Source organism: Budorcas taxicolor, chromosome 4 (assembly GCF_023091745.1).
Source record: "Budorcas taxicolor isolate Tak-1 chromosome 4, Takin1.1, whole genome shotgun sequence".
Lineage (NCBI taxonomy): Eukaryota > Metazoa > Chordata > Mammalia > Artiodactyla > Bovidae > Budorcas > Budorcas taxicolor.
The window spans coordinates 62,138,785-62,158,556 of record NC_068913.1 but is presented as its reverse complement, the minus strand read 5'-3'; the positions used below and the strand labels follow the sequence as shown (position 1 = coordinate 62,158,556).

Below are 19,772 nucleotides of genomic sequence, written 5' to 3'. Positions count from 1 at the left end.
AGTTCTAACTGTTGCTTCCTGACCTGCATACAGATTTCTCAAGAGGCAGGTCAGGTGGTCTGGTATTCCCACTCTTTCAGAATTTTCCACAGTTTATTGTGATCCACACAGTCAAAGGCTTTGGCATAGTCAAGAAAGCAGAAATAGATGTTTTTCTGGAACTCTCTTGCTTTTTCCATGATCCAGCGGATGTTGGCAATTTGATCTCTGGTTCCTCTGCCTTTTCTAAAACCAGCTTGAACATCTGGAAGTTCACGGTTCACGTATTGCTGAAGCCCGGCTTGGAGAGTTTTGAGCATTAGTTTACTAGCATGTGAGATGAGTGCAATTGTGCAGTAGTTGAGCATTCTTTGACATTGCCTTTCTTTGGGATTGGAATGAAAGCTGACCTTTTCCAGTCCTGTGGCCACTGCTGAGTTTTCCAAAGTTGCTGGCATATTGAGTGCAGCACTTTCACAGCATCATCTTTCAGGATTTGAAATAGCTCCACTGGAACTCCATACATGTATTAAAGTTAAAGAACTGAGTGTAACACAAATACCATATATTAACACATATATGTAGAATCTGAAAAAATTGGATATAGATGATCTTATTTACAAAGCAGAAATAAACACAGATGTAGAGAACAAATATATGGATACCAAGAGGGGAAGAGGGGGATGGGATGAATTGGGAGATTGGGATCGACATATATATACTATTGATACTATGTATAAAATAGATAACTAATGAGAACCTATTGTATAGCACAGGGAAGTCTACTCAATGCTCTGCGGTGACCTAAATGAGAAAGAAATACAAAAAAAAGAGAGGGGATATATACACATGCATAGCCGACTCACTTACTATACAGTAGAAACTAACACAACATTGTAAAGCAACTACACTCCATTGCAGAGCAACTTTAATAAAAAATTAAAAAACCAAAACTATACAATAGAATACCTAAAATGGGTGAACTTTACTGTGCTATTTATACCTCAGCAAACCTGACTTAAAAGGGGAAGCAAAACAGAACAAAGCTCACCTGTCATTAAAACAGTAGGTGACAACCTAGATGACTCTCAAAAACACTGTATTAAGTGAAAGAAGCGATGCACACAAGGCTACATACTGTATGATTCCATCTATATGAACTGTAGGTAGAAGTGAATGAATCATTCATCTCTTCCACCCACATACACATCTCATACTCCTCACCACACTTGCAATTCTAGGACAAAAATCGTATTTTTCCCAAAGCCGGCCTCATGGTTTGAGGAAGAAACTAGCAGGATTTCCTGACTGTATTTTAGAGTCTTGAAACGATTATAGTCCAAAGACAAAATCAGTTTTGGACATTGTGATTAACTCTCTAAGAGAATTCCAGAGAACGCTCCTTGAAGATGCACTTTCCCTTATTACTTTCCTCCCCAAATTTAATTCGGTTCCAAAATTTAAATAAAGAGGACAATATAAGTTTGATATCATATTCCTCTATTTGCATCTTCCTCTATTTGACATAACTTTAAAAAATACTCATTCTACCATATCTTCTCTACTAACATTAGTTAAAAAGGTCATCTCCTGGAACCCTCAATTTCTCCAAAATGATTAAAATAAACAAAATGCCCTGAGGTAAATCTCACATTGCTTGTGTTCACATTTCAAACATGATATTAGGTCTGACATTATTCTGGAATATTGCCCAGCTATTAAAACTAATGAGTTCTATAATATCACACACACACAATACATTAGTCTATGCAATCAGAGAGGACCAGACAAGTTCATCATACCAAGATTACTGCTGAGATGTGGGACTCCAGAAGCAAACGGAGGATGGAGAGGGGAATTCATTCTCTTCATTTTAAATCTACTATATAATTTAAAGTACTTTATAATATCATGGGCTACTCTTTTAATAAAAGTATTAAAAATAAAAAAAGAATAAAAAACCTTAACAAATTAAATACTATCCTATATAGGCCTTTGGCCACTCAATAATGAGAAGAATGTCTCCCAAAGTGGTTCAAACCTCTACAAAGGGACTTTTTTTAAAAGATCCCTCTGACAATAGGGTTTGGATTGCCACAACTTAATTTCAGAATGCTAGTTAATATGTAGCTCCTCTAAATATTTTTAAAGCAGTCTAAAATACATAAAGTAAACTGATCACCCTACATATGTTTTAAATTAGAACCACCAATTCTCCTTTATTTCAAAGACTCGATCTTAGTCCTCACCTAAAAATCATGTGCCACCTGATAATGACATCAGTTTCTCTTATTTATATAACATAAAGAAAGAAATAAAGTGCAGTCTCTTAGTCGTGCCTGACTCTTTGTGATGCCAATGGACTGTAGCCCACCAGGCTCCTCTGTCCATGGGATTTCCCAGGCAAGAATACTGGAGTGGTTGCCATTCCCTTCTCCAGGGGATCTTCCTGACCCAGGGATTGAACCCAGGTCTTCTGCTTTGCAGGAAGATGGTTTACCATCTGAGCCACCAGGGAAGCCCCAAAATATGTATTACATGTATGTGTGCATGCATGCTAAGCCACTTTAGTTATGTCCAACTCTTTGCGACCCCATGGGCCATAGCCCACCAGGCTCCTAACATAAGGCATGCACAATTCTGTAATTGGGATAGAAGTAATCATTTTGATACATAAAATATAAATGGCTAATCCATACATCAAAAAATGTTTAACATTTCCCATAAAATAGCCAAAATTGAGGTGATATTTTGAACTCTCAAGTGAATGATGAGAGGTCTTGGTTTTGTTCTTTTACAGTAGTGTAGTGAGCAGACACTCTCTTGCATTCTGTTGCTGCTGCTGCTGCTATTGCTGTGTCGCTTCAGTCGTGTCCGACTCTGTGCGACCCCATAGATGGCAGCCCACCAGGCTCCCCGGTCCCTGGGATTCTCCAGGCAAGAACACTGGAGTGGGTTGCCATTTCCTTCTCCAATGCATGAAAGTGAAAAGTGAAAGGGAAGTCGCTCAGTCATGTCTGACTCTTAGCGACCCCATGGACTGCAGCCCACCAGGCGCCTCCATCCATGGGATTTTCCAGGCAAGAGTACTGGAGTGGGGTGCCATTGCCTTCTCCACATTCTGTTGAGGGGGAGGCAAATATTGAGATAACCTTTTCAGAGGGTAGTCTGGCAACAAGTAATCAGAACTTAAGGGTGTACAAGACTAGCAATTTCACTTCTAGGAATTTATTCTAAGTAAAAGACTAAAGATGAATGTCAGATTTATTTACAAGGATGATGATCTCAGAGGTGTTTATGACAGTAAAAATTAGATAAAACCTCAACATATAAAAAAAGACATCTATTAAATAAAGTATGATGTATGTACACAGTGGAATGGTATCCAGTCTTTAAAGAATATATCCTTGAAGGATATTTCAAGAAAAAGAAAGATGTTATAGATATGATAATTCTGAGCAAAGAGAAAAATAGGATTCTGAACTGCAGAGGCAGAAAAACCTTACACTTTTAATATGTGCATATTTCTGCACACATATGTGTATTTACAGATAATGTGAGGATATAAACATAGAGACAGTAGAGGGTAGAAGGACACGTATCACTTTGCTTATAGTTGTAATCATGGAGTGGCAGAATAGTGAGTGACTTTAATTCTCTTCTTTAAAAATCTTTCCCATTTGCTGGCCACACTATCCAATGCAATCTACAGATTTAATGCAATCTCTATCAAATTACCCACGATATTTTTCACAGAATTAGAACAAATAATCCTAAAATTTATATGGAACCACAAAAGTCCCCAAATTGCTAGAGCAACATTGAGGGAAAAGAACAAAGCAGGAGGCATAACGTTTCTAGACTTCAGACAACACTACAAAGCTACAGTAATCAAAAGAGTGTTGTATTAGCACAAAAACAAACATATGTATCAATGGAAGAGAATAAAGAGCCTAGAAATAAACCCACACACCTACGCTAAATTAAACTCTGACAAAGGAAGCAAGAATATACAATGGAGAAAAGACAGTGTCTTCAGAAAATGTTGTTAGGAAAGCTGGACAGCTGTATATAAATCAATGAAGTTAGAACACAATCTCACATCAAACAGAAAAAATAAACTCAAATGGCTTTAAAGACTTAAATATAAGATATGACACCGTAAAACTTTTAGAAAAGAACATAGGCTAAACATTTTCTGGTATAAATCGTACCAAGGTTTTTTTTAGGTTTTCTTGCCTCCCAAGGCAATAAAAATAAATGCAAAAATAGACAAATGGGACCTAATCAATCTATGTGTTCTTGTACAAGAAAGGGAATAATTAGCAAAATGAAAAGGTAATCCATGGACCAAGAGAAAATATTTGCAAATGATGCCACGGATAGGAGCTCAATTTCCAAAATATATAACAGCTGATACAGCTCAATGACAGAAAAAAACAACCCAATCAAAAAATAGGCAGAAGACCTAAGCAGCTGTTTCTCCAAAGAAGGCAGACAGATGGCCAACAGGCACATGAGAATATGCTCAATATTGTTAATTATTAGAGAAATGCATATCAAAACTCCAATGAGGTATCACCTCACACTGGTCAGAACAGCCATCATTTAAAAGTCTATAAATAGAAATGCTAGAAGCGGTGGAGAAAAGGGAACTCTCCACACTGTTGGTGGGAATGTAAATTGGTGCAGCCACTGTGGAAAACAGTATGGATGCTCCTCAAAAAACTAAATATATAGAGTTGCCATATGATCTGGCAATCCCACTCCTGGGCATGTATCTGGACAAAATTATAATTAAAAAAAAAATGCATGCATCCTAATGTTCATTGCAGTACTACCATGGCCAGAAATGGAAACAACCTAAATGTTCATCAACAGATAAATGGATAAATATGTGTTATGTATACATAATGCAATATTACTCAGCCTTTAAAAAGAATGAAATAATGCTACATGAAGCAACATGGATGGACCCAGAATTAAGTCGGAAAGAGAAAGACAAATACCATATGATGTCACTTATATGTGGGATGTAAAATTTGACACAAACAAACTTATCTCTGCAACAGAGATAGATTCATAGGCACAAAGAAGTTACAAGGGAGGTGGAGTGGGGGAAGCATAGATGAGAGTCTGGGAGAGGAAGATGCAAATCATTATATAAAGAATGGATAAACAGTGGGTCCTCCTATATATAGCACAGGATATATTCAATATCCTGTGATAAATCATAATGGAAAGAATATGAAAATATATGTATATAAAACTGAATCACTTTGCTGTAGAAATTAATGCAATTAATTAGAAATTAATGCAACATTATAAATCAAATAAACTTCAATAAAATAAATTTTTTTAAAATCCCCATTTTCTGCAATTTCAATAATAGACATACTGTTTTTAAAATTTTATTTTTAATGTGTTGATTTTATAATCTTTATATATATACATATTCATGTGATATGATACTTTTTTTTGTAATTTTTTGATAAAGAAATGGCAGAGAAATATCAAGGGCAATTATTATATAATCATTTATTTAAAAATAAAATCTGATCCTATATAAAATTCACAGTATCATAAAGGAAATTTAGAAATAAAATGTAAGCTACAAAATATCACTTGGCTAAACCAAAGATAGAAACCAAAGACTAGTGAAGTCTGTTGTTTCTATGGAATGCTTCCTTGTTGAACAATTTAAAACGATGCATGGAGATTTTGTTATATCTCTAATAAATGGTTTTATTCACATGGCTGCACTGATATTAGACTATAAGTTAATGAAAAGCACAAAGATAATTCCACGATTGACTTCTATGTTATCTTCAACAAATCAGCCAAGTTCCAGTACCAAGATCAAGATGTGTGACATTGAAGATGCTCAGTAGATACTGTCTAATAATTCTGTATGTGGGCTTCTCAGGAGGGGCAGATGAAGAAACATGTGTTTTTTGAGCCCAGTTCTTGAGCCATGTAAGTGCTCTACAGAAACCCACTGAATTCAAATTAATCAGGAGGGTCCCCAAATGTTTTGCCAATATCCTGGACCATATAGGCTGGGTTGAATTAGACAAAAAACAGTTATGGAGGAAAGTGCTAAAGAGCCAAGGAACAAAAGAGGTAGTTTGTTTTTTTAAGGTACTGCAAATGGCCTATATCTAAAGGAAATGCAAGCTGGTTGTGGCAGCTGCTTTAGGGTTTACGTTTTTTTTTTCTTTTCTTTTTTCTTTTTCCCAAGTTGTATAGAGAATAAGGTTAGAAAAGCAGACAGAAGCCAGATTATGGAGGTTTTAAAGGTCCAAAGCAATAGGGGATTTTCCACAGTCCTAAGTTTGAGTGAATGGAAGTGAATGACTATTCAATGATTTTCTTATTAGTCAGGACCTCCAAATTGCTTTCTCCTGTCCCACTTATTTTTATTCACATTCCCTCGATTGCATGAAGGGAGCCCAGGAGGAAGGAAGGGTATTTATCGTTTAGCCAGACATTTCTGTTCGGGTTTTACATACAGGCTTTTACATACATGGTGGTTGAATGGCTTTCCATTTGGAACTGTTTAAAACAGAATATTGTCTTTCAGATACAACATGGGTAAAACAGTGAAACAAATCAGAAACACAAAAGCTGTTTTAAGGCTCCAATCATTTCTGGCACAAAAGACTGGACACTGCCCTTTCATTTAAAGATCTATCTTGTGGCTCCCTCTCATGTACATGTAAGAAATATCACACATAAAATTCTCATTTTCTAATCTGTAAAGATGGAGAAGGCGATGGCACCCCACTCCAGTACTCTTGCCTGGAAAATCACATGGGCAGAGGAGCCTGGTGGTAAGCTACAGTCCACAGGGTCGCTAGGAGTCGGACACGACTGAGCGACTTCACTTTCACTTTTCACTTTCACGCATTGGAGAAGGAAATGGCAACCCACTCCAGAGTTCTTGCCTGGAGAATCTCAGGGATGGGGGAGCCTGGTGGGCTGCCGTCTATGGGATCGCACAGAGTCGGACACGACTGAAGCGACTTAGCAGCAGCAGCAATCTGTAAAGAAGCACTTCTAAATAGCCTAGAAATTGGGGCTATCACCAAGAGCTAGAAGTGGTACCAAGAGAAAAGATGGACGTGGTGAGCAGAAATCATGCAACAGATGCTTATGGGTGATGATCAGCCTCACTCGTATCATTGTGAGGTAGGCAACTCATCCGTTAAGATAAACTCTATTGGAATAACACATCTGAATAAAAAAATATGCAATGCATACATTAATATAAAAACAGACAATGTTCTATAGTGCAGGTAATTTCAAGGTGAATTGCATTATGAAGGGGCAGGGGAGGAGGCTTTTAAACTTTTTCAACCATGACCAACAGCACAAAATGCATCTTGTATCCCAGTACACATGCAGATGAAACTGATCTAATGAAACACTTGTCTCTGCTACTTGTGAAGCACTCTAAAAATTATTTTATTCCATTTTTTAAAATGCTATTCAAAATTCACTAAAGTGATTTCGTTACCCAAATGAGTCACCATTCGCAATTATTTCAAGAGAGTAATCCATTTGACTGCCTCCTTCCTGATATTTTATTCCTATTTCTTCAGATAAGATGCTTATAACCACATCTCATGAACTAATCAAAGTTAGAAATCAAATGACTCGAGGCTATGACCCAGAGGAATATTCAGAACAGTAGAAATTATGCTATTATCTTAAGTATAAATACAGGCAGCCACACAGCATAGAGATGGTTAAAAAAAAATGTCCACAGGTCCCCTCATCAGCTACAATGACCAAAGTTATAAGAAAGAAGCAAAATGGGCCAAAATCTACAGGGTTAAATATATTTTGGTTTCAATTTTTTTGTTTGTTTCCTCATCTTCTGAAAACCCTCTAGCCAGTCAAAATAGCTATAAATGTCACTGCCTATGCTTCCAACTTTTTCTCAAGACTAAGAGCAGCAAAGAAACTTGGGCTCCACTCTTACATAAAGAGAACAGTCATCTTGCTCCTATGGGTGATGATCTAAACATAGCAGGATTCACCTGCTGGTTTCTAACCTCCAGCTGACTGACACAGTCATATCAATCTGGGCCTGCCCCACCATCCAGCAGGCAGGCCCCCAGCAAAGCATAGGGCTAACCCTGGGGGACCAGATTCCCAATGTTCGCCTTCTCTAGGATGAAGGCAACAGGCAGAATCTGTTGAGCTCTTATGTCTGTCAGACACTATGGTTAAGACCCATCCCACTGTCTTCTTCATCCCATATGACATCGCTTGTCCTGATTGGGAGGTTTCACTGACTCCCATCTGTCCAAACCATAGTCCCAGAGTCAACGGATTCAACTTTAAAACAAAATTTGTCTTTCCTCCAGTTCCATATGGTGCCCACTAGCTGTCCCTCAATGCAGCCTCTGTGTGCTTTTCATCTATGCTGGATTAATGGAAAGCCTTACATAAGAATCTGGATGGAACTGTACTATAAAGTAGATGAAGCGGAAGGGAGAAAGTGTGCAAAGACAGACAAGGAAATGTCATTTCCACGTATGTGAATGTGCTTCAGTGGGGGAAGTTCAGGCCTCGAGTCCAGTCCTGTGGAATGCTGCTGTCAGCAAGTGAGGGCTGAAGAGTGAGTCTGATGTGGGGATGCAAAGGAATAAAGGATGGATGCTCTGGAAGGAGCCTATGTATGTAAAGGTCCAGAGTGAAGAGGAGGAATGTCATGATGGGATTTCCGGAGGGCAAGGGTAGTAAGGCATTGGTTGATTTTCCATGCCTTTCTAGTTGTGGCTCAGTGTCCTACTCCTCTCCTTGGGAAGGACTTTTCAAGCTCCCTTGAGGTCATACTCTGGTTAGGAGGCCCTGAACAGCCCCTTATTTTAACCCTGTCTAAGACCAGCCAAAAGAACAAGATTCTATTCCTGGCCACATTCTACAAGGAGAAAATCCTTCAGTATGGGACAAAGGAATCCCTGCTGCTGCTGCGAAGTCACTTCAGTCGTGTCCGACTCTGTGCGATCCCATAGACGGCAGCCCACCAGGCTCCCCCATCCCTGGGATTCTCCAGGCAAGAACTCTGGAGTGGGTTGCCATTTCCTTCTCCAATGCGTGAAAGTGAAAAGTGAAAGTGAAGTCGCTCAGTCGTGTCCGACTCTTCGCGACCCCATGGACTGCAGCCTACCAGGCTCCTCCGCCCATGGGATTTTCCAGGCAAGAGTACTGGAGTGGGGTGCCATTGCCTTCTTCTAAGCAATCCCCGGATGGGCTGTTAACACCCAACCTGTACGAATCAGCCTTGGACCAGAAACTACTTATCCTAACAGGAAAAAATATCCTATAAATTTGGAAGAGAAGAAGGGTTTACAACCCCTTGTGGGTGAATTCCTAAGGCATGACCTTTTGGTAATCTACCAGTCTCTGTTGCAACACTCCTATTCTACCAGTTGTTAAGCCAAATGGGGAATACAAGACCTTACAGCAGTAAACAACACAGTGATCCCTATACACCTCCTCATGGCCTTTCTTTATAACACATTAACCCAAATTCCTGAGGATGCTAAAAGGTTTACAGAACTGGATCTCAAGGATGCTTTCTCCTGTACTCCAGTTCATTCCTCGCCACAATATCTGTTTGCCTTTGAGTGGACTAATCTTGACTCAGGCCAAATGCAGCAATATAACTAGTTGCCTCAGGGGTTTTGGGAGAGCCCACCTGTTTGCCCAGGCCTGGGAAAGGAAGTAGGGCTTCCCAGGTGGCTCAGTGGTAAAGAATCTGCCTGCCATGAAGGAGACGCAGGAGACGCGGGTTCGATCCCTGGGTCAGGAAGATCCCCTGGAGGAAGGCATGGCAACCCACTCCAGTAATCTTGCCTGGAGTATCCCATGGACAGAGGTGCCTGGCAGGCTATGGTACATGGAGTCACAAAGAGTCGGACATGACTGAAGCAATTGAGATGCAAGGGTAGTAAACAGAAGTTTGGATTTTATTCTGAGAGAAAACAGGAAGCAATGGGAGCCATCTTATTTTAATAAATCAGATTAAACAGATATGATTTATGCCCTAGTTAAAGTCCAGGTTGCAGGATGGAGTAGGGATGGATTAGAACAAGCAAGTGTGGAGGCAGTACCATGGTGATCTAAATCAGGATGATGGCAGTGCAAACACAGGGAAATAGGGAGACAGAAGTCTTAAGTGGTCAAAAGGCACAAACTTCCAGTTATAAGACAACTAAATACAGCATGGTAACTACAATTAACAACACTGGACTTAAGAATGTTGCGTATTTGAAGAATGCTAGAAGAGATCTTAGAAGTTCTCATCACACACACACAAATTTGTAATTACATGAGGTGCTGTATGTTAACTACACTAACTCTGATCATCATTTTGCAATATATACATTTATCAGCTTCCCTTCCCAAATTATTACATCATAAGGGCTAACACTAATACAAACTGACATGTTGACTGTATCTCAATTTTTTAAAAAAATCTAGAAAGAAAGCTTTAGGTGCTGACTTGACAAGGCTTGGTCATTGACTGACTGTGGACCTGAGGCTGTGACTAAAGATGACCTCAAGTTTTGGAGTTTTTGGGGGACAACTGGGTAAATAGAGGCAGGGATCAGAAATAGCAGCAAGTTTGAGTGGGAAGCTAGAAAGGTTTTACCTTCACTTTTACCAAGTCTTCTGTTATAGTCCACTGGTGGGAAGGAAATGGGATGGAACATATGGGAAAAGAATGTATATTCTCCCTTTGTGACTTAAGTGGAGTGAAACTACTTAGGGACCATGAATATTTATAAATTTTGTCTGACATTTTTCTCTTATTTTTTTCATAAGTCATATCAATTCATTATTAAAATTACGGAAAGCATAATCAGGGCCAATCTATCCATGGTGCTTTGCAGGCACAGTTCTGAGGGCCTGTGGGAATTAATACTCTCCAGCCCATGAAACTGTTCCCATCTGAATTGCTTTAAAAAATTCACCTTCCCTCCTAGGTGGTCACCACAAAACAGAAAAACGTTAGAAGAAAAACATAAGGAGGATAACAACTAACACAGAACAGTGAATCCAGCCTGGATTATAGTCATCTTTATGACAATGTAGTCTTTTTTGCAGATTTTCACTAATCTTTTTAAAAAATTTTATTGGAGTGTAGTTGATTTACAATATTAGGTTAGTTTCTACATATACATATATCCACTATTTTTTAGATCTTATTCCTATGTAAGTTATTACAGAATATTGAGTAGACTTCCCTTTGCAATACAGTAGGTCTTTATTAATTATTTTATATATAGCAGTATGTATGTGGCAATCTCAATCTTCCAATTTATCCCCACCTTTATCCTCTAGTAAGTTTGTTTTCTACATCTGTAACTCTATGTGTGTTTTGAAGATAAGTTCATTTGTACCTTTTTTTTAGATTCCATACGTAAGTGATATCATACAGTCTTAAAATATAAATTTTAACATTGTTTTACAGAATAAGCTGCCCACAAAGGCAAAAGCACCTGGGGCTTACAAAAGTCATAATGTGTCTGTGATATGGACAACTATATGTCATATCTAGACCTATAAGCCTCTGTCATATACAGTAGATCTATGAGATACATGTCCATCTATCTGAGCAACTCCCTACATATCACCCCAGGCCCCACCATCTCAACTAGGTTGCTTGCCCCACTCCCAATTTTTTCAGTAGTTTAAAAAACTGTCTTAAAGCTTGTATCTAAATCTTCATGACTGCTCAGTAGAGTGCAAACGCTTCATCCTTTCTATGGGTAAATTGTAAAGGAATAAGAAACTTTAAATTTTCAGATCATCTGACATAGAACTTCCACTAAGAATTAATCCTCAGGAAATAAAATCAGATGGAATTACAAAGATGGATATCACAATGCTATTTCCACTAAAAAATGGAACATCCCTAAATATTCTGTAATAAGAGTCTGGTTAAATTAATTATAGTTGATCCACACAATGAAATACTAAGCAGACATTAAATAATACATGTAATTATATATTTATTGTAGGAAGATAGTCACAACATGTGAAATGGAAAAAATAAGGTATTTCATATATTATAGTTTAATCTCTTCATAAAGCAAAAGATAGATACCAATCTATTTTGGTGGTGGGATCATGGATAATTACTAGTTTTGCTTCTCTGAATTTAAAAATTTTTCAACAATGGGTATATGTTACATTGGATTAAAAAATACTAAAAGTATGTACTCTTTGATTCAGGATCTGCTGGTAGATATTTAACAAGAAAATTATTACAGATGTGTGCACAGATTTAGCTACAAAGATACAGTTCTCTGTCATCATCAGTTTTTCCCTCTCTACTGAATTTTCCCATGAGCATATATAAGTACCATAATTTCTCCCACTGTTAAAAAAGTTCCACTTTAATGTAAATTAGTGTAGCCACTCGGAGAAGGCAATGGCACTCCACTCCAGTACTCTTGCCTGGAAAATCCCATGGATGGAGGAGCCTGGTGGGCTGCAGTCCATGGGGTTGCTAAGAGTCAGACACGACTGAGTGACTTCACTTTCATGCATTGGAGAAGGACATGGCAACCCACTCCAGTGTTCTTGCCTGGAGGATCCCAGGGATGGGGCAGCCTGGTGGGCTGCCGTCTATGGGGTCGCACAGAGTTGGACACGACTGAAGCGACTTAGCAGCAGCAGCAGCAGCAGTGTAGCCACTAACAGAAGATAGTATGGAGGTTCCTTAAAAAACTAAAAATAGAGTTACCATATCATTCAGCAATCCCACTCCTGGGTATATATCCAGAAAAGATGAAAATTTTCTAATTTGAGAAGACACATGAACCCCAATATTTATAGCAGCACTATTTACAACAGCCAAGATACAGAAGCAACCTAAATGACCATCAACAAATGAATGGACAAAGAAGATGTGGTATATATAAACACAATGGAACATTACTCAGCTATGAAAAAGAATAAAATAATGCCATTTGCAGCAACATGGATGTACTTAGAAATTATCAGACTGAATGAAGTAAATCAGACAGAGAAAGACAAACAAGCATTTACAGTATAGCACAGGGTACTATATTCAATATCCTGGAATAATCTTTAGTAGAAAATAATCAGGAAAAAAAAATATATAACTGAACCACTTCACTACACAACTGAATTAATGCATATAATATAATGCATAACTAATCAACTATACTTCAATAAAAATTAATTCAAAAATAGGTAATGAGCCCATTAACAGTAGTTTGCTGACTCCTTTTCTAGAACATGTATTAAAAAAAAAAGACTAAAAAAAAGTCACACTTGACACTTGACTGTAACTTTCCCTCCAGCTTCCACTTTATTTTTCTGCTCTGCCGTAAAGCAAATCATTTTTCAACAGCCCACATCAACACCCATCAAACTCTGTGTAGTAAAGGACCAGTTTGTTTTTCTTTTCTAATCTGTGACTAGAAACAGATACTTGTGGAAAATGAAATAAAATTAATCAATAGAAAAATGATCCTGTGCCTAAATGTCATGACCATGTCAAAGTGCTAGAAAAGTTTCTAAAAGCTGACTTTGTACTATTAATACATCCCTGCAGCGATCCTCAGACACGCTGAGCAGGACTCTTCTGTACTCACTGTCCCAATCCTTCTGCCCTATTTTGCTGCTAACCCATCCAGTCAGGCTCTCTGCCCATCCTTGCACTGAAACTACCATTGCTCAGATCACCTCGAGCTTCCACACTGCTAAAATCAATGCTCAAACAATTCTCTTTTAACTCCCAGTCTGCAGCATTTTATACACGCAATCTCTCCTTCCCCTTTAATTGAACTTTCTCTTGATTATCTTCCTACATCCCTATGATTCTACTCAGAGTCATTCTTCTTCTCCCCAGCCTTCAACTTTGGGGTGCTCAGAGCTCAGTCGTGGAACCTCTTCACTGTTCTCATCACTTTAAACAGGGTCTATATGCTGATGATGCCGAAAGTTAGATCTCCAGCTCAGAACCATCCCTTGAATTCTAGACACACACACACATCCAATATTTGGATGTCTAAAAGGCATCTCAACATTAACATGACCAAAACAGAACTGCTATCTTCTATGCCCTTCATCATTCTCAATGACAGTTTCTTGCTTCTAACTGCCCATCCTTGACTCCTCTTTTTATTTCCTGGAATTCAACTGCTTTTTAGCATCTCCACTGCTAACACTGGTTTAAGACACCATTATCTCTCAGCTTGGTCACTGTAGTGGAGTATATTAACTTGCCTTCCCCCATAGTCTAATCTCAATAGAAAAACCAAGCCATTTTTTCAATTCATAAGTCCCATAACAGCATATGCATGCTCAATCCATCCCACGGCTTCATTTTTCACTCAGAGTAAAAGCTAAACTTGTTACAGCGGCCTACGAAAGGCCTGCAGAGTCTCTCCTTCCTCCGACCCTCTTTATCTCCTGCTACTCTCCCCGGGTTCCACACTGGGATCCCTGCACTTTTTTTCTGCTGGATACATCTGCTTCAGGGCCTTTGCACTGCTGTTCGCTCTTTCAAGAAAGCTCTTGCTTCAATACTACCTTGATCCCCTCCCTCACTTCATACTTTTGATCAATGTAATCATCTTAGTGAGGCAATGTCACGCATCTTCCCTTTTCTGTCTGATCTGTCTCTGTTGTATTTTTACCACATGACATACTTCTTCACTTGCTTATTTTCTGTTGGTCTCCAAGTAAAATATATGCTACTTAAGAGAAGGGATGGCGTTCTGTTTCATTTTACTGTCACAGCCCCAGTACTAAGATGCAAACTGTATTTATTGAGCAAATGTTCATCCTGATGCCCTCCATAAAAAAACATTTTTTTAAGCAATTTAAGTATCTTATTGGAGAAGGAAATGGCAACCCACTCCAGTGTTCTTGCCTGGAGAATCCTAGGGACGGGGGAGCCTGGTGGGCTGCCGTCTCTGGGGTCGCACAGAGTCGGGCACGACCGAAGCGACGCAGCAGCAGCAGCAGCAGCAGCAGCAGCAAATATCTTATTGATATAAGAGATTCACACTTTCAGAAAATGGGATACTATTTATATCTGTATCTACATGATGGCCATAGATATGAAATGGAATACTATTCAACTGTTCAAAGTTTGCATGTACTGCAAATGACTACATTTACTGAGAGGAAAGAAGCCTGTAACATCTTAAAGAGAATCAGATTACCAAGTAATACACATGACATCAGCTCATTTCTTAAAGGAAAAGTTTTTAAAGTATAAGCATCAATGTAAACTCCTAATCCAAAACATTTTTTAAAAAATGATCAAAACAGTCAATTCCACAAGGCCTCAAATCCGAGGTTTCCTCTGACAACATTCATGACACAGAAGAGTAGCAGGATGGGTTCTGATCGGGCCATGTTGGGATGGTCTGTGCAATTTGGTGGGATTCCATGGGCTCCAGTGCAAAGCTGCTCCTTAGACCATTAAATAGCCAATAAAAGCCATAGAACCATCAGAGCTGTGCTTCTCCAAGTGGGGATAGGAATGACTTGCAGAAATGTTAAGTAGCATTTGGATTTAGGCTTGTGTCTTCTTCCAAGTTTCTGGATTATTTAAACACTCCTGTTTCCAAGTAAAGATGGGTAAGGCAGCTGCTTCAGCCCCCGACAGCCCCACCTCATCATGGAGTGAGGCAAGAGCCACCAAACCCAGCTGAGAGGATGACAAGGTGGGAAAGACACGGTGAAATCATCTAGGCAGGGAAGACTGAAATGAGAGGAAGGTTTTTTTTTTTTTTTTTTGGCTATTTCCTTTATCTTTTCTGGCAAAATTAAGGTTTAATTCTTTGCTGGCAACAAAGTTGGTTTTTTCAAAGGAGGAAAACACTCACAGAGAGAAAGCACATTTAACTAAATTTTATGTTTAAAAGGTGAGTGCACTGATATTTGCAAGTCCTCTGGTCCATGCTGAGAGGTTGCCTTATCTCTAGGAGTTCCTCCTCACAAGTTCGCGCTTCTCTTTAGTTCTCTTACACAGAATCCACTAACCAATCTAGGTTGTATACATGTAATTAGAGAACTAATGATGGCGAAGTTCTAATTAACTAATGCAGTGGTTAGGGTCACCTTCTCGGGTTCATAAAAAGGATTCTGCTGAACATAGCAGTTTTGGACCTGGTGGCCACTTGGGCAATAACAATGTTTTCACTAGAGGAAACTGAGGACCACATAGGAGAAAATATTTATCTAGAGCTGGTCAGTAGTGGATCTATTAATAGAACTAGATTTCAGGTCTTCTAGGTGACTCAGACAGTGAAGAATCCACCTACAATGCAGGAGACCTGGGTTCGATCCCTGGGTTGGGAAGATCCTGGAGAAGGGAATGGCAACCCACTCCAGTATTCTTCCTGGAGAATCCCCATGGCCAGAGGAACCTGGTAGGCTACAGTCCATGGGGTCACAAAGAGTCAGACAGGACTGAGTGACTAAGCAGCAGTACCCAATCTAGGGCTCTTAGCACTCCATAAAGATAACCGTTTAACTGGGATCCAAATTACCACAGTGGGGAGAAAGGGGGTTGAAAAGAGATTCCCAAACCTAGGAGAGGCCAGTCTCGCTGCCTGGAAATGAACTGGGGAGTTTATAAAATGTGCTGATTTCTGGATTCCATTGCAAGAATTTATATATCACAGACGTTGCCCTCAAGTAAATCTGATGCACAACCAAGTTCAGGAATCACTGGCCTGGGTTATACAAGATAGAAGAGCATAGAACCCAGCAGATTTCTATTAAAAAAAAAATGCAAGTCATTCTCCTTACTCACTCTATGAAAAAAACAACATAGAAATATGCAATTATAAAGCTCAAAATAGCTTCTTCAGGAGAAAAAAAAAATGATTCACACTTCTAAAGATGCTCAGGCCACAGCTGCAATCTGTTCTTATGGCCAAAACCCTTGGAAAGCCCAATTAAGGGAAGCCACGTTGGGCTTGGTTGCCAAGACCCACCCAAAGCTGTGTTGTTCTCTCTGGAGACAGGGAACAATGACCACACCCTAGGGAGACATGCAGACAGCTGACACCCACCTTCAAGGAGCTGGAAGCTTGGCTTCCTAACCTAAAGCTGTCATCCCATGGGGCCTCGGGCTCCCTTCAGGTCCTAGAGGCTAATGCACATGCTTGGGCAGGAGGCATCTCGGGAGGAACAGTTTACTGGCCTTTCACTAGAGTCCAAGCTCTGGGCTGGTTCAAGTCCACCCCATTTCCCATAGCGAGGGGGTGGGTAGAGAAGAAGAAGAAGCAGGCTAAGAGCTGTCTGGAGGCAGACGGGGAATATAATAAATTAGGAAGTCACACAGCTGTGTGTTCTGAAACACAAGATTGAAAATAGATCATGTTTTCCTCTTTGGGGAACATACTGTGGTGTTGATATTTTCTAATTCAAATTTGGACCCAGGAGGCCTCCTCACCAAATTACCCCAAGGCGGAGGAGGAGGAGGAAGGATGAAGAGGAGTCTTTTGGTATAATTCATTTTTACTTCCTTTGGAAGAAAAAAGGATGCTGTTTAAGAGGTTTGGGGATAAAGCAGAGACATCATAAAAAATTTAGTGATATCTGAAAAATATTTTTGGAACTGATTCTGAAGCAAATGGAAAGTTACTCTATTTGTATGGTAAATACTTTTTTATTTTTTTTTAGACCATGCCACATGGCTAGTGAGATCTTAGTTCCCCAATCAGGGATTGAACCCTGACCCTCAGCAGTGAGAGCACGTAGTCCCTACCACTAGATTACCAGAAAATTACCATTAAATATTTTTAAAATGCAGATTTATGTAAAGCACCGGACCAGAGGCAAAGCTAGAACATAAATTCACTCTGAGCCTCGTTCTTGGAAGCGCTTACAGTCTGTAAGGAAGATAGGGCATTCTTTAAAAAATGAAGGCAGTATTGATAGTTAAAAGTAAACAGCACAATAATATCCCATAATAATTAACTGTATCTGATGTCTTTATGACCTCAGCCTACTTAACCTCTCCCAGAGTCCCAAGTCCTTCGATTGTAAATGGTGATGCTATAAGGGTTAAAAGAGTACTGACCTCACGAAATTGCCTGCCAAATAGAAAGCATCTGAAAAATGGTAGGGGTCTTGTTTTGCCTTTTTTTTTTTTTTTAAATAGATTCTTTCTACTCATCTTTAAAGATCAACAAATGGTTTTTGATTGAAGTTCAAGTGCCCAGAGTTGGGAGATTCTGTTGGCATTCATCTTCTAATCTACTCCAGCAACCAGGAAAATCCATCCAAAGCCCTCAGAAGCTTTAAAAGGCATCCTAGAGCTTCTGTCCATTGCTGTTCTCTCAACCAGTGGGGACTCCCTGGGGGTCAGTCCAACACCGTAGGAAGTGAACTGAAGACTGAAGGTGTGGGTATCCTCCTGGATTTCTTGTGTGTTTGTTTTTGTTAGGCACATATATGTTTTGGTTTTAAAACCTTATATCTTAGCATCTCATCACTATTTCAGTGCAGTCTAACATCTTGATTGTGTTGTTTTAATTCCTTTCTTTTTCTGATCTATTTTATACAGCTTTACCATCTAGTTGAAACTTACAGCATTCTACTTAAAATGCTTTTTCTCTAATTTCATCCCTCCCAAATTAATATTCTATTTTTACAACATCCTAGGGTCTTTTAGCTCATAACCTGGTGTGATACAATCCTACAATAAGTTCTGCAAAGTGTGATTAATGCTCTGGGGGAAAAAAAACAAACAGCCTATGGGTCTAACCCTGGGTTTCGGAAGAGACAGACATCTGCAGAACTAGAGGAAGATGGTTTTCATGTGTCACATTTTTGGAGTGAGACTAGTAACTTTAATACTAGATTGATTTCCCAGATGAGAACTGAAGACACCATCCATTTAGACAGCCTGCTTCATCTACTGGGATTACTTTACTTTAATGGTTTTAAAAAAATGATGTTTCTACTTATATAAGAAGCAGCATGTCCTGAAATCCATAGTTTTTCATGTATGTAACCACTGGATTTTTGGTAAGCCACATCCGCGGTATTGTTGAACAGGATGGAAGACAATGAAACTCATCATATATGCTGCTGACCTGCGCTGAGAAGGTGGCAGGTAGCAGTGAGCCTCTCCCAGACTCCCAGTGGTGAGATGTTCTGAGCCCGGCTCCTGCCACTGCTCTCATCATGATGCCTCATCCAGTGACATCCCAAACTTTCCTCCCCACAGCCATCCAAGGAAGCCTCCTGTGGGCAGGGCTATGGGCACTTTTTGTTCTCTCTAAGAGACAACAGGCCAGAGCTGGATCTAATTTAAAATCATTTTTATTTATTTGAATTTTTTGAAAAATATATTAAAATTTTTTCTGCAACAAGACACATTTTTTTCATATTTTTCACATACTCCCTATTGTGAATATGTGTACATATGTACGTATGTATGCGTAGACGGAGAGAGAAAGAGAGAGAATGCCAAAGCAGATATGGTAAAATGTGAATATAATAGTAGGTGAACCAGGGTGAAAGGTATATGTGAATGAATTCTTTGGACTCTCTTGCAAAAAAAATTTTTTTAAAAAGAAATACTTTTACTTCCACTCGTTTATCATTGCTCTTACTTATCAATTCCTACTTACCAATGTTTACATTATTATTCTTCCAAATGAACTCTACCATCTCTCTGTGACATTCCCATCCCAGAACCCATTGGTATTTTGGAGCAAGATATGAGCCTGTACATTGACTGGGGAGCTTAAATCTTGATCATAGTA

The 19,772-nt window shown here is 39.2% G+C and overlaps 1 protein-coding gene across 1 annotated transcript in view; it reads right to left on the bottom strand.

Annotated features, from left to right (window-relative positions):
- ELMO1 (engulfment and cell motility 1) overlaps positions 1-19,772 on the bottom strand; it is a 573,172-nt gene that overhangs the window by 213,473 nt on the left and 339,927 nt on the right. The window lies entirely within an intron of this gene.